Source organism: Ammospiza caudacuta, chromosome 5 (assembly GCF_027887145.1).
Source record: "Ammospiza caudacuta isolate bAmmCau1 chromosome 5, bAmmCau1.pri, whole genome shotgun sequence".
In the NCBI taxonomy this organism is placed as follows: domain Eukaryota; kingdom Metazoa; phylum Chordata; class Aves; order Passeriformes; family Passerellidae; genus Ammospiza; species Ammospiza caudacuta.
In genome coordinates this window covers 58015389-58037715 of record NC_080597.1, presented here as the reverse complement: position 1 = coordinate 58037715, position 22327 = coordinate 58015389, and the positions used below count along the sequence as shown (strand labels likewise).

General features: G+C 40.8%; 1 protein-coding gene across 2 annotated transcripts in view; it reads right to left on the bottom strand.

Moving 5' to 3' along the window:
* The window catches only part of PLXNB2 (plexin B2), a 250394-nt gene that overhangs the window by 159073 nt on the left and 68994 nt on the right, over positions 1-22327 (bottom strand). For both annotated transcript variants that reach the window (XM_058804457.1, XM_058804458.1), the window contains exon 3: positions 10326-10513. The gene's annotated coding sequence lies outside the window, so the exon portion shown is untranslated. The remainder of the gene's footprint in view (positions 1-10325; positions 10514-22327) is intronic.

Sequence of the window (22327 nt, the reverse complement as noted above, 5' to 3'; positions counted from 1 at the left end):
ATGAAGAAAAACAAGCAAAGCTCTCAGCTCCCAAACTGGAACATTCTTGTCAAAGAATTTAACACATTAGACTGTCAAGATTCAGGAGACTTGATGTGAAAGAACACATCCAGGCAGTGATGACAAAAGGGTAGCTTGACAGCTTATTGACTGAGAATGGCTTTCACACCAGAAGGAAAAGAATAAACATTTTTTTTGTGTGCCAGATATATAACACGCACTAATATAAGTAACCATACAGATGGCTGACTCTATGGCAGACCTTAGAGATAACTGCAGGGTAAAAAATAAGTTTTAAGCCACAAAATACCTTTTAAGCATTCAGCCATCATCTAAAGATCATGAGGCAGATGAAAAAGTTGGAGACCAAGGATAAGATTTTGAATGCAGGGTCCAGAGAGTCCTCTGAAAAGGCTTGGAGCCCTACTGCTTCTTACTTCCCTAATGATGTAATTTGGCTTAACAAAACCAATTCTGTCTCCTCAGAAGCCCTGCTTCTATTATGGCATGCTACATGCCATGACATAATCAATTCTCTGTTCTGTTCTAAACTCAAAAAATAGTTTTGTGTTATACAGTTTCCAGAAAGTTACACTAGGTCAAGCTCTACAAAGCAGAAATGTCCCTGTTCTGAAGTGCTCTGCTAAATTTTTATCCATCCTCTTCCTGGCTTCTTACCATTCCCGCCTTTCTGTTATGAATTGTTGCTTTCTGATGAGCCAGACTAATCGAATATATGTCATGCAGAAAGGCAGATTGCTTTTATTTGCTCTCCTGTCCAGCTGTAACCAATCCCTCTGTCACTCTTCTAAATATTCTCCTTCCATTTTAAAGCTTTCTACAGCATTTGTGCTGCTCTTATTGATGTGTGAAATTCTCTCCCTCCCTTCTCCTTACCAGCCCCTGGCTACATGCAAAGTAGAAATGCTGACATAAGGTACAGGATGGAGAGGAGTGTGATCAGTCTGAGAATGCCACCTCAAGCCTGTTAGTCCATGAGGAACTTAAATTACAAGATTTACAAGGGGTGCACTGATTGATCTGAGAACCTGGATGCTGCTTCAAAACAAACCCCAAAATACTGTTTTTTCAAGGTATTACTAAGGGATGCATAGTCCATTTATAAAAGCACATAACACACTGGTGGCCCATCACCGAGGCTAAAACTAACCTAAACTAAACTAGGCACTGAATTAATACAAACCATTTTGCATCAAGACTCAAGGGTCTACAATTAAAAAGAAGGGATTTTTTTCTCTATAGTTTGCTGATACTTTTTGGCAATTATGAACAAAGAGCCACCATTAAACAGGGTGCTTGGAGAGCATCTTTAAGCAGGCTCTTTCATTCCTTTTTGGGAACCTGAACAACAGCAAACATGACAAAAGCAATTTCAAGTCACAATAAATACATTGTTCTCATTTAATTAATGTTTTCTCAATACAATTGATGTGTAAGAGGTCAGAGGAAAATAAATTTGTATACTACAGAGATGCTGCCAGGTAGCACATTAAAAATATTTTATATGATTGTTCTACAACAATAAAAAAATGTTTCCATAAATACATGAGTGACAAAAGAAGGGCTAAGGACAATCTCCATCTTTTGTGGGAAGTGGAGGGGAACATAGGGATGAAGGATGAGGAAAAGGCTGAGGTACTTAATGTCATCTTTGCTACAGTCTTTAACAGTAAGACCAGCTGCTCCTTGGGTACCCAGTCCCCTGAGCTCAGAGGCAGGGGTGGGAGCAGAATGAAGCCTCTGTAATCCAGGAGGATTGGGCAGTGACCTGCTACACCACTCACACACACAGCTCTGTGGGGCTGGATGGGATCCACTGAGGGATCCACTGAGGGAGCTGGCAGAACTGCTCTCTGAGCCACCTTCCATCATTTACCAGCTAACCAGGGAGCTCCCAGGGGCCTGGAAAGTGCAGATGGGCTGAGATGGGATTGGCAGAATGGTATGTGCACCAACCAATTGAAATGAATACAATCTTTTTAGCTTTACCTAAGCTTAGTTGCAACATTTTGGCTTGCAAACACAACCTTTAAAGTCTTATCAAAGACCTTTGTGTAGTACACCATTTTCCTTATAACCAAACCTGCCTTTCTCTCTCTTGTTCCCTCACCTCTAAATACAGTATAAAACTCTTAGAGGTGGAAACAATTGTGGAAACTCACAGGTGAAAGAAATCTTCATGATACAAACTGTAATGCTACCATTCAGAGCACAGCAACCACAGCTTAACATGTGTTTTTGTTCAAGATTAGCAAAATTCCAATGAATGTTTCTTTTCTTTATCAGCACTAAAAATATTCCAACATCCTCATGTCAGCAGTTACACATTTTCAAAACAGAGATCTCCTATTAGGCTTGTTTATGATCAGCAAAAAGTAATTTTGCAATATTTTGCTTTCCAGATCCCCTCCCTCAAACAGCAACTACCAAGCGCTGGTGATATCTTTAATTTTTTGAAAAGTTTTGCTTTGTCCAAACAAACATGGAAATCAGTTTTTATTCAAATTTTCAATGAACTCAAGAGTTAGAGTTACAAGGTGTTTCTTTGTGAAGTTGCTTTTTCTTTTCAGGTTAAACATATTCTTTTGTATTTAAATTGGATAGTAGTCATGGTTTGGTTTGGTTTTCAAAGCATGGTTCTAATCCAACCACCAAATAAAAAAATAAATCCCGAACTGAGCTGTAGCTAAAACTGAGCACACTGAGACTGTGCAGGGCACTGTTGATCTTGGACACTCAAAGGAATTTTATTGAAAGTTCAATGATCTTCAGCGGTGACTCCCTCAAAGTCTTTAATTTTCTGAGTTATCTAAGGACACTTCATTTACAGCAAAATGAAAAAACCAAAAAAACTGAGTCTCAACTCAACTTGTTCAATAGCTCCTGGATAAGTTTTTTCCATTTCTTCTCTTAAACTGACAAAATCTAGTGAACCGGGGAAGAGAGAGGAACTACAGGGAAGAAATAGCATTCTTCAGGGAGTATTCCAAGCCCATCTGCACTTTAATGTAGTCCTTTCTTGGGACAGAAAATCCGTTCATCAAATATGGGAGCATATAAAAGACAATGAGAGCACTGTGGGGTAAAAGAAAGGAAAGAAGTAAGACAGTGAATGTTGTTAGCAGTCTCTATTTTATATCAGTGTCCTCGCTAAGGGGCTGCTGCTGAAGAGGAAAGTTAGGCACCACGGACCAACCATCACCAATATACAGCAACATCTGTGTGGCATCTACCTGGGGCCAAAATCAAACCTGAGACTGGTGGAGGAAGGCTCTCCACTGCAGCAACATCCTCCACAGTCCTTCCTCTCTCAAAACCAACTTTAAGCAGTACAAACAGAGGAGCTGCCAGCCAGCTAGACACGTTAGCAAACGGTATGGTAATCACCCACATATTAAAGGGGGAAGTTGAAGCCAAGATTTTATAGTATGATTAATGGTTTCTGGATGTACAGTTCAAGGTACTGTGAAGAAATGCTGAGTTCAGCTTCTGGAGAAAAAAAAAAAAAAAATCAGGCTCCTTTAACATCCCTTAAGCTAAACCAGCTTTGGGTTCCCCAAGCACTGTTTTGGGATCCTTGCCATGAGGACCTTGAGAGAACTGCCTTCGATCTTGGGAAATTAATTAAGCTGCAATACATCACATTTAAAAGCTGTCCTTGCTTCAGGTTGCACTTCAATCTTTGCTCAGCCAGCCTCTGGGGTGGGGTGAATGTGCATTTAGAGATGGGAAAAGTAAAAGGTCTTTCCTGAGGGCCTGGGCAGCTGAGTGAGTTTCCATGAGGTAAGCAAGGGTGTGAGCCCATGGGTGTGCTGCAACAGCCCCAGTGCCTGCTCCTCCCCAGGGGCACTCAGGGCACCCTGTTCCTCTCCAGGGACACACAGGGCACCCTGCTCCTCCCCAAGGGCACACAGGGCACCCTGCTCCTCCCCAGGGGCACACAGGGCACCCTGCTCCTCCCAGGGTGCACACAGGGCACCCTGCTCCTCCCAGGGTGCACACTGGGCACCCTGCTGCCCCCAGTGCCTGCTCCTCCCCAGGGGCACACAGGGCACGTGGTGGGACCATCCCTGCCCACCCTGCAGCTCCAGCCCACACTGCCTCAGCACCCACACAGCCACTGCTACAGCTCCGCAGGGACAGGAGGCTGGCTGCCCACCCAGCCTGGCAGTGCTGTGGGGAGCCAATTCACCCAAGAAGGGAGCAAGCACCACTGGGGAGAGCAGTGGGCTCGTCTGGAGCAGGGTGGGCTTGGCCTGCTGTGCTGTGTGACACCAGGCAGACATGGGCAGTGTAGGTGAGCTGATTTGCTGGTGGTGACTGTGAGGAATGGGGTCCAAAACCACCTGAGAGCATTTGGCTTTGGGCTAGGTCATTGTATGCCTCTCACATAGCAATGATCACTCAAACATCAATCAAATATTGTTCACTTTGTGACACAACAGCTACAGCTTTGTCTTCACAGCTTTGTCTCTGCTCTCCATCTCTGCTTCCCAAACCTGAGACTGTCCTTTGCTCACCTTGAGAGCAGCTCTTCTCTCCAAGCATCCAGTATGGGTGGCCACCAGGGCCTTGTGGCTGAACACCCAACAGAGCAGCTGCCCTCCAGCAGCAATCCAGGGGTACCAATGCCCATCTGGCCACTGCACCGACCTCCACTACCTTTGCTTCCTCGATGGGCTGGGACTCTGAAAGAGCTGAGGAACACCGTGGCTAGGCTTGTGGAAAGGGCAGAGAGATAAGACCAGGTCTGTTTTCATACAAAGTTAAAGATAAATCAGCAGAAAGGATAAAGGGACAATGTGGTCACTGTGATGAGTCTCTGTGCAAAGGCTGCTGAATCCCTGCTGTAAGGGGATTTCAGGGAGCATATGACAGCAAGGAATGGTTGACTTAGTCCACCGAGCTTCAAGTCTCCCCCTCTCCTGACATCTAATATGCCCCTCAAAATTGATCTCTGTGTGTGTAGGGGCCATATCAGATAACTACACTGTTTAGCTGCTCCTGGGCATACTTCTGCACCAAAAAGATCCTAACAGCAAGAAACTCAGACCATTCTGCCATTGCCTGAACACCAGAAGGCAGATGGAGATGATGCTTCCTTTGTCTTAATATTTAACTGCTTGTAGATCTTGGATGTGTTTATGGCTCAGCCTGAAACACCTGAAAATGTCTGTACTGGGCACACTGGACTCATTCAGCAGAGCCCAGTTTTGTGAGTGAGATGAAGCTCAGCCTTCTTTCTACACTCACAGAAGACACACATTCAGACTTTAAAAAGAAAAAAATAAAAGCAATCCTTCTTTTGCTAACCAAAGACACAAATCAAATGGCACTGGCAGACTGTTCTCTTTTCTTGGTTCTGCATAATTTTTCATGCAGAAAATATTTTATATACCTGCTGAATTCTTTTTTTTTTCCCATGGTACTCTGTTAAACTTTTGATTAGGAGACAAAAAATTACTTTTGCAATAGCTGCTTCCATGTACAGGTGGGTCAAGAATCTTCATAGCCACAATACCTATGTAGTGCAACTATCCATCAAAGAGAAACATAAATTCCATGGAATTACTGCAGCAGCACTGAAGTGCATAAACTGCCAAACCATACAGAAAGTTAATAGATTTGTTTATGGACTAGACAAGGTTTAATTAAACCAGGCAGCTCTGAAGAACAGTAAATCCTCTCTCTTTTTGTTCTCCCCTCCCCCCCCCTCGCCCCTTTCTTTTCTAGAGTATCTTTCTCCTAGTGGCTTTCTTCTTCCTAATAATCCCATCACAAATGACAGATATGTTATCAGTCATCACTGGGATTTGACACATTCTTAATACCTGTCATGACAGCTCTGAAGTCTGCATGCTACTCCATTGTATTCCAAAGCATTTGCAGGAGGTAATGGACACATCAAATACAAGTCAATGGCTCTGCTTTATTGAACTGCTGAAGGCTTGCAATATAGAAGGAGATGCTTTAAAAAGCCTAATTGTGATTAATCAAAATTACAGACATAGTAATTAAATTTAAAACTGTATATAATGTGGCAGTGCATTACTGTCCCCAAACAGAGTCTCTCCTGGTACCTTGAGTCTCTGTTTTACTTCAATAGAGAACCCAATGCAGAAAAGAGGTGCAAGTCATGGCTAGAACCAGAGTCAATGTCAAAGGTGGACACCTGAATTGATACGAGGGCAGTGGGATTGTGAAGTGTGTCACTCGCAGGAACTGTCAATACTGCCAAGGAGTGAAGGCAGTAGAACATGAGTTTGAGAAGTGTCTCCCTGATGAGTACATAAGGAAAAGACAGCATCTTACCACTGAGCAATAAGGACAAGGAACACCAACTGTCAGGTCTTGTATGAGTCCATTGCTAATGCCTGTTGATTTTTGTGGACCTCTTAATACAGGTAGTTTTGTTTTCTTTTGTTCAAGCCCTCAAAAGAGCTGCAACAGATACAGCACCCCACAGAAAAAAATCAATACAGAGCTCTCCAAGCAGATAAATTTTCTTTTGATCAAATTCAAGTATTATTTCAGGTGACTCAGGTCATCTGTGTGTAATACTTTTCAGACACAAAAAAACCTCGACAAAACAAAAAATTGTAACATTTCTTCCAAGCCTTAAACTTGCAAAAGCTTTCTCTCAGTTGAGCCCAGCTGCTGCAAAGCATCATATAGCTACAGTCTCTGCCAACAGCATATGAACTGCATGACAGCAGTGTGCTCTGCCATTAGTAAATGCAATGGCTTGTTGTTCTCAATGCATTTACAATTTTGCACAAAAGCAGAAAAAAACCACCCCCAACAAAAACAAAAACCCCACACAGATTAGAGACAAAGCAGTGCTGTGTAACTCAAGGCCCTTTCAGGGAGGCGATAAAGCCAAGGCAGAATTGTGAGCTGGAGTCAAAAGGAAGTGTCCCATTGACACAATGAGCTTTGGAGCAGGTCTGCAGGGAAGAAGACAGGCAAAACACGTTCAGCCACCTAAGGGATTTCATGTCCTCTGGACAAAATTAAAGAGTATGTTGTGGTTTAAGAGTCTTGAGGCATTGTTTGCATCTACAAGAAATGGATGAGCAAACTTGGATTCCTTACGATGCAATTTTATTTAGGAGAGATGCAAGATTAAGTTTTGCACCTATCAAGCACTTGGGAACAAAGTGATGGTATTTAGAGGGGTAGGAATATTATTCTCAGGAGGCAGCAAATCCTGTTCCAGGGATCTAAACCCCTGCAATAACTGCACTGGTCGAGTGTAAGCTCATCTTTCCAGCTGAAGCACTTTCAAAAAAGCTGAAAGTTGAAGTTTACTTTAGTAGGCTTCTCACCAGATCAGTGTGAGATCTGCCCATTTTTGAGTGTGAAAACATACCACAAATAAACATGGTATCACATTTTCTGATGATGGTCTTATACCAGGGCCGACTACAGATCAAATGTGTACTGTGAGCTGAGCTTAGGTTGCATGGAGGCAAAATCGTGGCAGCACAGCCCCAGTGAGAAGTCTCCCAGCAAATATTCCCTTCTGGCTTCGGTCCAAGGAGCATTACTGCTGCTCCTGCTGCCTACACTCCCCGGTTATTCCTTTCTTGTATCCTCTCAGCTGTAAGCAAATCAACATGCCAATCCCTTGGGACACATGGCTTAGCTTATACTTAAGACTTGCCATTTTGCTTTGTGCTTTGGACATTGATTTCCATTGTCTCAGCTATCACGCAACAAAAGGGCATTTAATTGCTGTCTCATTTCGTCTGGGGGAGAAGAGGAGAACAACTTTTTCCAGCCCTGATTGATGGCAGCCATTAGCACCTCCTAGCACAATGCTGACTTACTAGAAGCATGATTTACATGCGAAGTTCAGCGCCACACAAGTGAATCAGATTTGCAGCTATGCTTACTTGAACAACTTCAGAGACAAAATCTTCACATGAAATCAATTTGCAGAAATGCTTACACTGGCCACCTATTTAAAGAGAAAACTTCAAAGATTAAGGAGGTTTGTTGAGACCTCCTAGAAACAAAAGAAAGTTCAGCAGAGATCTCAGAGTTTTTGTTTCACTTGTCAAGTGCTCTACCATGTAGGTGCTTTAACGGTTGTAAAAGGGGAAAAAAAACCAACCAAAAACCACCCAATCAACATAAGTCATACTTATTTACATACATGTAACATTAGGAAACTCTTCATATCCACTGGGCATCAAAATTCCCAATTGCATACTATGAAAGGCAATGCTGAAAACTGTTTTCTCTTTCCGTGTGAGCATTTCTATTTTCTATGTGATGGAGGAAAGAAGAAAATTAATATCCACATTTAATATCCTCCATGTTCTGGGGAGCAATAAGCCACATGCCTTGGTGTTCAAGCCAAACTGCTGATAGTGGATTTTTAGTACTCGTCTCATTTTATTAAAAAGCAAAAGGATGTAAATCTCCCTTTCAAAAGAACAGAGCTCAAGAAACAACTAGATTAGTGAAGGCTTCTTGAAATAGCACCTTTAATCAGTCCTGTTATGTGAAACTTGCAGTAATTTCAGTAAAATTTGATGTAGTTTGATGCAGCTTATCAAAACATTTAATATTTGCAGAATATAAGATCAAGCACCTTTTGAACACCAGACTTTCCACTCAGACATAGAAACAAGCTGAGGCACTAGGTATTATCAGACACACCTTTTTACATTTTTGGAAGATTTACCTCAGGAGAGGCAGATTGAGAAAAGCTGACTTTCAGCAAGGCAACAATGTACAGCCAAACACGCAAGCACTCATGTTGTCTCAGCTGTGGGAGCACTAACCCTGGCCAGGCAGAGGCTTTCTGAAACCAAGCTAGCTATACCCACAAAAAACCACTTCTGACTACTTTCAGAACATATGCTCTGTTGTTCACATAATTGGTTTAAAATTCCACAGCAAAATTACTCTGCAATTACTTGCTTTCAGTGAGTCCACTTCTTACATTGGCATCCCCCACAGGTCCCACCTTTGTTCCTCAGTGATACTCATCTTGCCTGATGTGCATTTCTAAATAAGTTTAAATAGTGCCTATTTCTGTGTTATTTCATGCTTTTCCCTACATTTTCAAAAATCATGATTTTAGGTGCATAAATGAATGTGTAGTGGCAGAATGCACATTTTTGGTTTAGAACAGCTGTTTTCAGCTGTTTTCACTTCTATTCATTCTGCAGCACATATGCATGGAAAACTGTATTTTGATTCTTCCTTTCCCCATTAGTTTTTAAGGGAAAATAAAACTTAAAACACAGAAACATCCAAACCAAACAAACAACACCCCCCCAAAAAAACCAAAACAAAACAAAAAACTACTAAAAAACCTAAACATAACCCCTCCCAAATGGTATGAGGTCAGATATTCAACACTAGAACACACTTGTTTCCTTAACTTGGCTTTTCCTAAATTTTGTTTTCCCCTCCCACCATTTCCTTTTTCTTTGGTGCCAGGCAGGAGACACGTGTTTCTCTTGCTGGAAAGGCTGAGTGTTGTATTCCAAAAAGTTCAGTTTATGGACAATCATTACTGGTAACTGTGAGGAAGACAGCTCACAGGATCCAGAGTCTCTCCTTTCCCTCCAGCCGTGTGCCAGACTGGAAGCAGAGCTCTCAGTGGCAGCACCTCCAGGAGCATCACAAGCACCAAGAAAGCTGCCAAAATGGATTTAAACCATTTTGCAGCTGAAGAATAGCCCAAGAACCATGTTTGTGCAACCCCTTTATCAATCTTGCTTCAGATCTCTTTGGCCACTTGAGAATAAAGAAGATGATTTTACATGCTGGTTCCTGAGAAACCTGCCGAGCCAACACAGGCTAATCAATGTGAACAGGTCCTGGAAAAGAAGTTGACCAAATCTCTCCGATCATCCTCAGGGTCACAGTCAAACCCACACACCTTGGAGATTCAGGTCAGCCACACAGCTGCTCAGCATCCCCTGGGAGGCTCAGAATGTAAGTGCAAAATTAGGGCAAGCACAGCAGTAGGCTGCAGCATGTTGCTGGCAGAGGCACAAACCCGCTCCTCTACTCAGCACACCATCTATAAATAGGTTTATGAATACAGAACCTCTGCCAAGCTATTCTTGCTATTTTTTTCCTTTGCTAATTTTTAATGCCTCTTGCAAGACTGACTCCTAGAAGTTTCATCTCCATTAGTATTAATAAACACTTATTAAATGCTCCAGCAATGTCTGAAAGCCTTGATAAATAGCAACAAATTTGTCTAGAAAACCAGAATATGATTTTGCATTTAGAAAACTCAATTGTATTAAAAAAGAAGAAAAAAATGAGCTTACCTGAAAACAGAAAATTCACATGAAAAATCTATGTGCACTCCACAGCTTGGGAAACAAGAACCCACTTCTTCTGGGACTTCAAGAGGAGACAGGGCGGTGACAGTCCTTGCTCTTGTTCAGCTGTGCTCCTGGGGGTACCAGCTGAGCCCCAGAGCTGAGCCTTGGGCTGTTCCCCTCACTCTTGGCACCTGGAACAAGAGGAGAGGCGCTCAGCTCCCTCTGCACAGGAGCAGCACAGCGTTCCTCAGCCCAGGCACGGCGAGGGATGCCTGCACTGCCCCACTGCTGCACACACAGCCCCAGAGCAGGGAAACTCAGTACAGAGCCATCAGTGACAGGCATGGCTCTCTGCTCCTCTGCACCAAAGGTGCCCTCCCAAGATACCCTGGGGACACACAAAGCACTAGAAGCTATCTACAGAGCATCCTAACTCTCCCTCAGAGGGGCTACTTTTCTAGATAACAGTAGCCCCATAACAAACCTGCTAAAGCCCAGACTATAGCAAGAACACTTTATGGTAAGAATTTTGTTTTGAGCTGCCAGTTTTTGGGTGACCAAACCAGCCAGGACTAATTTCTAACAGGGGCATTAACCAAGGACTTAAATTACCTCATACTTTCATCTGGTATCATTCTCTTGCAACTCTGTTTTTTCCCTTTCCCTCTCAACCCTTACATATTTCACCATCCATTTTCAAGGATGGATGACTAAATGAAGCCCTTTATTAAGGCTCAATTTTCAAAAGCAATGTCACCTTCCAGTTTCCCTTTGCTTCAAAATTAGCTTCTAGGGGCATTTTCTTGAAAAGCCTACATCTATACTTATTTAAACTTTCTGGGGAATAATTGAGTATGGAAAGTAAGGTTTAGCCTGATTAAAATTTTATTTCCATCTAAAAATAAAAGGAAATGCACAGTAAAGAAGTAGGAAAGCTTGAGCTCTCTATTTTTTTAAACTTCTGAAAGAGGAAGACAAAGAAGACATATTATAATAAACTTTTTCCTTTCAGAATTCCTGAGAAACTTATGAACATATTCTTAAGTTTTGAGCTCTGTAAAGTTGACTGCTAAATGCTTGATGTGTTCTGAGCCAGCTGATCTTGCTGGCCCCAATTTGAGCCATAGGACTACACGACCTCTGGGGGTCCCTTCCAAACCAAGCTATCCTATGATTTTTTCCAAAGGGAATGAAGACTGGTCTTCTGCTTTTCACAAACACAGCCAACCTTTTTTTTCCTGTTTGCCACCACTTCTACTATATGCATCTTCTCCAACAAGGAACCTTTCAACAGCTGAAATCTATACTCATTTTATATATGAAAACTCTAAGTTATTTAAATTCCAAGTTATCAGAAGTATCTTGTCACAAGAAATGAAAGGATTTAAACTCGCCTGCATCCTAAGTCCTCCACTAGATAACACTAAAGAAGGAACTGGGGGTAAAAGAAAGTTGGTGTTTCCTGCAGAAGAAACTCCAGCTTTACAGTAATACATTTTCTAGCTGTGATTCTGAAGGCAGGACACTATTTTTTAAAGCATCTCTCATGTCACACGGCTGTCAGTGACAGCAGTGGAATCCCTTGCCCAGCCCACACCTCTCCCTGCCAGCATCACTCTCCAGTCACAGCTCCCTGTGCCAAGGCCCAAGGTCACACACAAGCCCCATCTCCTGTGGATCCTCACACGGCCACAGCCCAGCCCTCCAGCTGCCTCCATCATGGCCCTGTGTCAAACCTTCTAGCTTTACTCCACAGTAAAAAGCCGACTTTTCAAACAGCCTCTTGGAAGATAAACACTCTGAGCTTTTTCTCCCCAAAAATTCTTAAGCATGTGTGTTTCTTGATTAATAATAAACAAAAAGACCCCTTGTGCAATGCAGCAAGATCTTTTTCTGTTTCTCCATGTACCTGCTCTCAGCAGAGAGGAATAGAGACATTACTTAATAGAGAAAATGTTCAGGGAATGAAGTACAGGCATTCCAGTTCTAAAATATCGTAAAGACAAGATATTAAAACAAAAAATAAAAATATTTTTTCCATCATTAATGTGAAGGAATGACATACAGGATTGGAAATTTCTCCTCAAATCTAAGTCAGGCTTATTCCTGTTGCTCTGACACTTCTGTCATGTCTTCTCGCTTGCCCTTCTCCAAGGAGGAAGTGCCTTCTCTCAACCCCAGCAACACACTAGCCATCAGACTCTATCAATGCTTCTGCTGCAAGGGAGCACTGAGACAAGAAAGGGGTAATTCCCTCAGAAAACCACTCATATGGGTCTACCCAGCAAGTGGATACATATTTTTTCTTTCATTTTTCAAGAATCACACAGGTACTTCTCTATTCTAATAAAATTATTTCAAATAAATAATTTGAACAGCACACCACGACCACTTTTAAAGTTGAGCCTTAGACTCTAACAGATTCTAAAAGAGACTGTTGTTAGATATGAAGAGCTTTTTCTTCAGCATGCCCATAGTTTGCTTCAAAGCTCCTAGTTTAAATAGGAACAGTTGACATGCAAAGTCAAATTTAAGGATCCTGGGAATAGCTGTGCATGACGGGCAGCTGGCAGGCAGGTCTGCTGAAAGGATGCAGTTCTGCACATGAAGTCACAAGAGTAAGATTCCTAATTATATGCAGTAACCAAGGCATGGAAGAAAAACAGTTCATCAGTTAGCATCCAGCAGCACAGTGAGGAAGCTTTGTTCTCTTCTCTGGAAAGAGGACAGTCAATACTGCTCATATCAAAGCCTGGATCCACAGCCCTCCAGGCTTAATTAGAAAATCATGAAGAGTACAAAAAGGCATTGGATACAAAATGATCATTTTTCAAGTAAATTTAGTGGAGTGAGCACTCTCACATTTACAATCCACACTCCCTTATCCACCCTTTTTCCCTCGTTAATGATACAGAGTTGGCTGCAGATGCAACAAAACCTGTCAGCAACTGCAGGGTGTCCTAAAGCAAGTCTTGCCTATTATTCCAGCTGTACAGAGGAAGGTCGCTGACACTGCTAACACCTCTGACATTTTATAATCAATTGCCAACATTTACAGAGGAGAAAATACCCTAGCTTTGAACACACTCAGAAAAAAAGAAATTCTTCTCAATTAATTTTAAGCTTGCTCTCTCTGAGCCAAAACATGAAACATGAGGCAACCTAACAAGTCAAATATTAGTGAGATTGTTTCCTGGCAGCCAATGCCATATTCTGTTTGTATATAAACAATTGTAGTTTATCCATCTCTTCAAAACAACTGCAGTATGAATCATTATAAGGACAACGTCAGAGAAAACTGCCAAATACTATTAGCTGAAGAAAAATAATAATTTAACTTTGAAAGCAACTATGAATATTAGACTATCAGCATGTTGCTAACACCAAATACCTATTGGTGAAATCTAGTATTTTGTGGATTAGACTCTTGGAAGATGAAAGGGGATGACCTTTACCTATACCTTCACTGCTGGTAAAGAATGATGAAGCTCTTGCCATACAGTGCACATTCACCTCATGCCTGCTTTTCAGAACAGGAACAGAAATTGCTGCCTTTTAAACTAGTCTTACATTGATTTTTAGCCAGCTACAATATTCCACTGCTATAGCTAAGGATGGAGGGCTAAGGAAGAGATTTTAAAACAATAATTTGTAAAGGGTCCACAAGTCCTGTCTGATTTATAAACTGTCAATGTGCTTGGTGAGTTCAGCAGCTGAGAAGCCCTGGATCTGACATTATTGCCCTTACTCAATAGTTCAAAGCAATCATTTTGAGTTAATATAGGGCCTCAGAGAACACGGGGATCTCTAACTTAAAACCTTCTAAAGATCTATATTTGGTCAAATTTGTTGCTCCTGACAGTCCTCCTCACCCTCCAGCTGCTAATTCAAACAACCAGTCCACCCTTGCTTTTCACAGGAGCTTGTTGCTGTACGTTGTAACATTTGCATCAAATACAATTGCCAAAGGCACTCCAATTTTCACTAATAGTTATCATTAGGAGGGGAAAAAAAAAAAGTATTTTTGTCCAAAAAGAGCCATTTCCTGATGTTTAGCATAGGCAGGATAACGGTCACAGGCAGCATCTTGGCTCAGCAGGCAACAGTAGTGGGTGGTAAATGAGAGTGCTGGGGAGGGGACAGATCTTTTTCCAGGGGGGAGAGGGGGCAGTGTCTGCTAAAGGAGGCACCCTGATGGCAGCAGATTTATGTACCCACTCTTGTCAGTCTAGGAGGAGGGAATCATTATGCAGGGCCAGCTGCAGGGGTGTGCGCTGCTGTCGGGAAAAATTAGGAGTCTAGCAATGAACTATAAAGAAGGGAGAAATGACAGAGTGAATGAAAACTCCATGATAAACCCATTTAGGCTCTCTTCACCCTGGGATGAAATATGAAGCATAATCTCTTTGGCATATATGCTGGCAGAGAGTCAAACAAATATGCCTAGGTGCTCTCAGGCACACGGCCCAGAACGTGCAATGACAGCCTCCACCCAAGGACTGTGACTGCCCAGGGTGTGGGGCAAGAATCCTCCCTCAGCAGCTCAGCTCAGCCCTGGGGAAGGGTCACAGCACGCCCACATGCTTTTGGGAGAAATCTCCTCTGCTGCCCAATGCCTGCTTTGTGCAAATACCTTGGAAAGAAAGCTTTTCCATTTGAATACCTTGAGGGAGTGTGGAGGGTCAGGGTGGGCACAGAGATGACTGGACTATAAAAGAGTGAAAAGCACCCAAAGAAGGCCCTGGTATTTCACCCTTATTTGAGAAAATGATAACTTCCCAATTTTACGTGGCATTCCTTCCCCTGGGAGAATTTCTGAGGTGGGGAGGTCTGCATAACTTCTTGCCCTGTTTAAGGCAGAAGTGTGTTTTTTCTCCTGTGCTAAGACATTCAGAGATAAGAAATATTCCAAATATTTTTTCATTGCGCTTGGTTATTAAAAATACGGATATTTGGTCATACTGGTATCAGAAAACAAGGGAATAGGGAAAGAGCAGGCAAGGAAAGCAGTGCTCTTCAATACACTCCCAAAAGCCCCTGGTTACAATTCAAGCCCCACGCCTAAGAGGCAAAGTGTTTGGTAGCTTTTCCTTCTGCCTGTCCTGCCCACTGTTCAAACCTAGGGGCTGGTGAAACTCTTTCTGGAATGCTAATGCCTTGCTGAAAGCCAGAAGGTACAAAATGGGAGCTGTTAGGAGAATGCTTTCCTGGGGGAAAAAGGGAGGGAGGGATGTACTTCAATACCTTATTTAAAGTTACACATAGGGACCCATAGTGTTAGGCATATTTTTACCAGAAACAGAAGAAATACATTTTGCTCAGCATGCTATCATTGTAAATTCTGCCACCCTATGTCCTACAGTGTAAGCTCTACGATGAGTTTGATGAGGAAGGTTTTTTCAATTAAGTGTGTGAGAATCAGGGAAAACAAAAATAAACCACAAGCAGCTCTACTGTAAAAGTCCTTCTTTCTACTACACAGCACATTTGGAAACATGGGTAATTATTCAATTCTCTGTAAAATACTTTGAGTATTTTTTAAGGCAGCTCTGCTATAATTCTTCCTGGTGGCATCATCTATCAAGTGTAAAAAATATTTATGCTACAAGGTGTCAGATTAAGACACCACTGACCAGACTGTAACTACCTGGTGTGTTTTACAAACATTTATACCCCATGTAGGTCTAACATCTAAAAAACTGCAAAAGCTCAAAAGTACATTAAAAAAAATCACTCCAAAACAATGTTGATACATCACTTCATTAACATTTTGAAGGTGTAAATGGGGTACTGAAGTGAAGAATGGGGTCTTCTGATGAAGTAAATGGAAGATATCTACATGCATGAAGGCTCAAAGAACATAATTCTGAAGGCCACTGTTTGATCAAAGTTTTGTGGGAAAACACAGAAATAAACCACGAGCTGTTACAGTGAGCAACAGAAATAAAACTGGCAAATTTCTAAACTACAAAACTGTATAACTGTCAAAGTGCAAAAAATACTTCTTACAGCTACATGGTTATGTTTCACTTTTTTTCCTAAGAAAAGTAAGGACAGGCAAATGTATAATTTTAACATCAATTCAGGAAAAGCTTTAATAGTAAGATACCAAATATATTATGGAAAAAGGAAAAGGAACACAGTTATTTGTCTGACTTTAAAACAGCACAGTGTCAAGTTAATTTAAAATTCAATTTCAGTTTAAAGCATTACAAGGAAGAAAGAATCCTATGTATCATAGGCTGTAAATTGAAATCCTAGCAAGGTTTTTGTCTGCCAACTAGCCGTGTATCAGCTATAAAGCCAGATTGCAGGTGCTTCTTTTAGGAGATTGGGCTGCAAGGCTCATATTCCAAGAAGTTTGTCATTTACTATTCCCAAAGGCATTTTATTTAAATTTTTTTTATAGTCAGTTAGTTAATGGAAAGCTGGCAGTACAATAACCCAGAGGTAATTTCAGCAAGGTACAGTACGTGATGCAAAAGCACAGAGGGTCCTACCCTGTGGAAGTCACCAAGAAGGTGCACATTCATATAAACACATCTCTTATAAAAGCAAACATGAAAAACCAGTTTGTCTGCAAAAACAGCTTTTAAGGTGACAGAAATTTAATAAATAAATAAATACATCTTGGAGTTGTTTCCCCTTTCTAGAAAATACATGTGCACAAAGGTGTTTCATTTAAACACGACACAAAACCTTGAACACAATGGTTTGAGGGAAGAGGCAGGATAATCCTCCCAGTTTTCTGAGCTAAGGGATACACAAATCTGATAGAAAGGACATTTAATTCACCCCTGAACTCCAAACTGAATGAAAGCCTACTCAAATTTGGTACATATTATAAAAAAGTGACTCAAGGACAAGCGCTAGACTTCCAGCTTCAGAAGGTTCCTGTGCAAAGTGCAGCAACCAGTCTGGTCAGAAAGGCAAATTCTGCTCAGAAAGGCAGATTCTGCTCCTCAGCCACCAGCCACTAACAACCCAGCTGGCCAGCAGACAGGAGCAGGGCTGGAAGGGCATGGAAAAGCTGCACCAACAAAGAAAATAAATGTGTATCCCTGACCTCCGCTCCTCCAAAAGAAAGGCAAAGAAAAGCTGCCATTTACAGCAGCTGGGCTACTTTTATTTAGTCACACAGGCCTTGAACCTCCTTGTACAAACACTGTGAAACCTCAAAACCTTGCTGAGGGAGCAGATGAGCATCTTGGAAAGCTTAGTTTTGTCAAAGTGGAATTTAAGGTGTGTGCAAATTGGTACCTAGGAAAGGGTAATCTTTGAGGACGTGAATTTATCTCCACTGACATATCCACAGCTGGGAATCAGTGTGAACAGCTTCCTCATGCTGATACATTCCACTTCTTTTTCAAATGGAAAGAGGTGGAAAACATTATTAGAGGTGATAGAAAAATGTTTTCGCACTGCAGTAATGGCTTTTATCCTATCTTTGAAAATTACATAATTTTGTGTAAATTTATCATATATGCCCACTATACAGTTACATTCATTTTTCATAAAATAATAATTTCTAAAAATGCTGGAAGATTTACAAACACTAAGGAGGGAGGAATTTGATACAGCGTGAGATGGAAAAAAAACCTTTTACCCTTAAATATTTTTTTAAAATACATCTGGGCCCCTACCTGCTCCCACAGCAATACATCAGTCTGTGGTTATGCTCCTTTCCACTCCCCTTCAAATCCCCACTTAAACCCTCACCATTTAAATGGCTTATTCACCTTTTTGCCTTACCATGCATTTTTGGACTTACAGCTCTAAGGTAAATTTCAAAAAACTTTTCCTGGCACTTAATAATATGGAAACCACCACCACCACTGCACCAATATTTATACACATGGAATTACAAAAGTATACCATTTACTCTAATGTACTGCTCTTTCCCTGCTTCCTACTCTAGCAGAAAACAGAAAGGGGTTTAGCAGCGCTAAGGAATTGACTTAGGATATCTTCACTATGCAGTGCCCTAGTGAGAAAGGTTTACATCTGAATTATGCAGAATGGCCAAAACAAGCCTCAGTTTGCCTAAATTTCTGAGTAAACTAAGAATCCCTGTTTTTAAAAAAACAAACACCAAAATAATCCAAATTTAAAACCATGCTTCATCTTTTACTAGGAAAACCAGGCCACAGCACAGGGATGTTGCACACAAGAGGACACAATACTTGCTTTCTTTCCAAGCTGTCCCTGACACAGCATGTGACCCTATTCTAATGCTACTTTTTACTAAAACATTTTTTGGTTACCAGATGTTGCACAACCCAAAGAAGGAGGATTGGGAGCTGGAAATGCCAGCTGCTCCAAGATAACTTGCCTTGGACTAAAGCAGCCTGAGACTGGAGTATTCCTCACATGATGGAGAGAGCCTTCTGTGCAGGACTTGAGGCTTCAGATTTTACCAGTTTCATGGAATTTGGGAATTCAAGTTGTACCAGACTCTGCAGCACTGTCTGATACCATTTGATTGTGATATGGGCCAAACCAACTAGCAAAGGTGATCAGAGATGGTCATACACAGACACGACCACAGGGTTTTCATAGGAAGGCTCACAGTGTACCGTGGAGCGGGTAAAAGGATTAAATCCTGCATCAAACTCCATCCCACTGCACATGTAAGAACAAACAGTGGTGCAGCAGAAGACCAAAAGCAGCCTAAGATTTTACATTTAATTGTCAATCATTTCATCTCAAAAAACCAAAAAGAGATTGTTTTAAAATAATTTAAATGTTTCAGTTTTTCCCCTTACATTTGGTTTGCACACCAAAGTGATAAAAAAAGCTTCAAATATTCCCGTGTTATGCAAAAAAATTTTAAAGTATTGCTAGTACTTCTGAAAATAAAAGAAAAATATCTCAGAAAAACCAAAAATATAATCAGATTCTTTGAAGGCATTTTCTGTTCCTCTAAGACTTTTATACTAATTGGTGAGCCCTCATTTAATCTCTTATCATTACAGATCATTTCTAAATGACTGAGATTTAGGATACAATATTTTAATACTAATGGTGTACCTAATGAGATCAGATTTTTAATAAGATTCTAGGCATTTATATTAGAGAAAGGCTTTGACAAAAAAATAGGAAGGTAGCTGTATATCATTAAGAGTGAGCCTGTTCAGATCATTATAATCACATTTGCTATTCTTTTTTCATATACCAATACATGGTATAGGTGAAAATCACACAAATATATAAATCCTTGATACTAACACAAAATGCCTGCAGGTCCATTTATATCTCATTCTCAGTATATACACAAAACTTCCAGTAAAGAGATGCTATGGAGGATAAACACATGCCACTTGTGATTAACTTAACCAGGTCTAATTTGGCCAGCAACAACGTTAGCTACTTCCTAACTTGTTTATTGACCACGATCAGAAAAACAATTCAACATCCATGTCAGTACTGATATTCTAATTTTAGTATTATCACTTTTTATTCCTCATCTTGCCTGTGAAATACATAATTATGAAAAGTAATTATCATCATATATAGAGGTGTCAATAACTACTACTAAAATTCTGCTGCTTCATTTTTGTGCAGAAGTATATCTAGAGCTACTGCAGGTTGCCAGTAAGACTGCAGTGTGTCCATATGTTAGATTATATACAGCCTAAGCAAATGCTGAGGCACATCATCTTTCAGTATTATAGCAATTTCAGGCTTGGGCTGATTTTCCTACAGAAATACAACCAATTAGTATTCAATTTTGAGCCATACCAGAAACACTCTTTCAATAGATTCAAGCGCCTTGATAATTTGCAGCAGCTCTTTTGATGTGACTAACCTGAAAAAAAAATTGAACAGACAAGTATGCTAAGTTTCTGTTCATTCCTGAGATATTGCCACTCCTGTTTCTGTGCCCATCCCTCCTTCACTTGGGTCCAGTCCAAGCCATCCAGGCCTCCCAGGACAGGGAGGAATCCTTGACCCACATTTGGAGGTTAAACTCGTGGTGGGCTTCTGGGGTTTAGTGCAGGCAGCACAAGATCACCTGCACTGCTTCTCTTTCCAGGCTGAGGACACTGAGGTCTCTGTATAAAGTACTGTTTGTTCAGAAAACAACAATGTGAAGAGAGGCCTGGCCATAGCAGGGAGTTAACAGATCTGCATGCTCACAAGGAGTCTTGTGCCTCCTGCATGAAAGCCCTGGAAGAGCTTCTCTGGCTGCTCAGCCGAGCCTTGAGACTGTCTGGGAGATGTCATTTGCTGCAGATTGAAGTCCTTTTACCACAGTCTACATAAAGGCAGGAAATATCCATAGTTTCTCTACAGGAAAAACTGTCCTTTGAACCTACAGTGGTATTTTGCTCTTCACCTATTCAGGCTGGAGCACAAAGCCCAAGAGAGCCAAGACAAAGAGATGCACATGCAGTCAGTCAACACCACAATCCCTGATGCTGCTGTGTATCTCCAAAGCACTTGCTGATGTCCATATTGATTTGCCTGCTGAGGAAACCCCTATTCTATACCTATAACCCAATTGTTCCTGCAGAGACAATTGAAAGGTAAATGTAGACAGATTTCTGTATGTTCCCAGCAGAGTCTTCCAAGAATTGTCCACAGATTTAGCCAATTGGGTACCTATTCAACTTGCTATTCTCCATCTTAAACTTCTTATAAATAAGACATGAAGAAGTTTTGATCTAACCAGAAAACATAATTTGTGCCGAAAGCTTGTGTTAGTGCTAGTTGCCATTAAACCTCACAACTATACTGCAAGTCAGCCTGAAGAGAAAGTGTCCCTCTATTGCCAGGTATCAGTCAGTTCACAAATATGGTGTGCATAGGAATAAGAAAGTTAAGGTATAGGATCAGTGCCAGGATACAAACATATTATGCCTACACATTGTTATTCCAGTTCAAACACTCTCAGCTTCTCTAGTTCTGAAATGTATTAGCTTCACTTACGAGTAAATACAACTGTAATGAATACTAATAAATAGACTACAAATAAATAAAGATGAGATTTTTTTTTGTCTTTCATGGGGAACTATTACAAGAGACTTACATGCAGACAGAATGGCCATTTCCTAATACAAAATCCATCACTGTCACTTAACATATGACTCTCTTGTAATGCTGTGTTATGAGACAGAAAGTCAAATAATATCTCTTGCTTTGATGAAAGCATGAGGAAGTTGACTCAGATAAAAGCAGAGAGTAATCTGTTTAAACAGCTTGGGTCCAAAGTTGAAAATTAAACAAAATCAATAACAAATACAGGCCTGCTGTATTTGGAATATGAAGAATCTGCCTTGAGCATTAAATAAAAAAAAGATGAAATGTTACTACAAAAATATTTCATGCCAGAATATTCTATATGTCATGTTTGTGAAGACCCTCATTTGTTTGAATTTGCATGTGTTTATTCATGTATAAATTGATATAACACACACTATTTGCTAGTAATTATGTAGTTTAAGAAGGTTTTGGCTAATCTAGAGGTAATGAAGAATATCAGGGTAAATTTATATTTATTAGAAAAGCAAAGAAAGAAAAAAGTGAAAGCCCTTAATGAGTTCCAATTATTTAGGCTCCAAATGTATCTTTGGTGATACATTTCTGGAACATATCTATTCAAGTCAGTTATTTATCTGAGCTAGTGATGTGTTCAGAGGGAGCACAAAAATGCCTGCATCTTGGGTCACAAAACGATTTTTCAGAAACTGAAATTTTTGGAGAGAGCTATTCAACAAATCCTCTCTGCCTTTTTAGAGAAAAAGCAAAAATGTGCAAGTTATGTTTGCAAAGTAGAAAAGATAATTCCTTCCCACTCCATCCATAGAAGATTTGGCATGAGTACTTACACAGTAGTATTAGCAAGAAAACTCACATAGAAGACAAGAGAACAGTTTAAAATTGGATTTGGATCACTACAACACATCCTTCCTACACCTTAATAGCCAAAGGTGTGAAGAGTTTAAAAGAGAGTAAATGTGCTGTCTTTAGTTGATAAATTCAAGTATTCATGAAAGAAATCA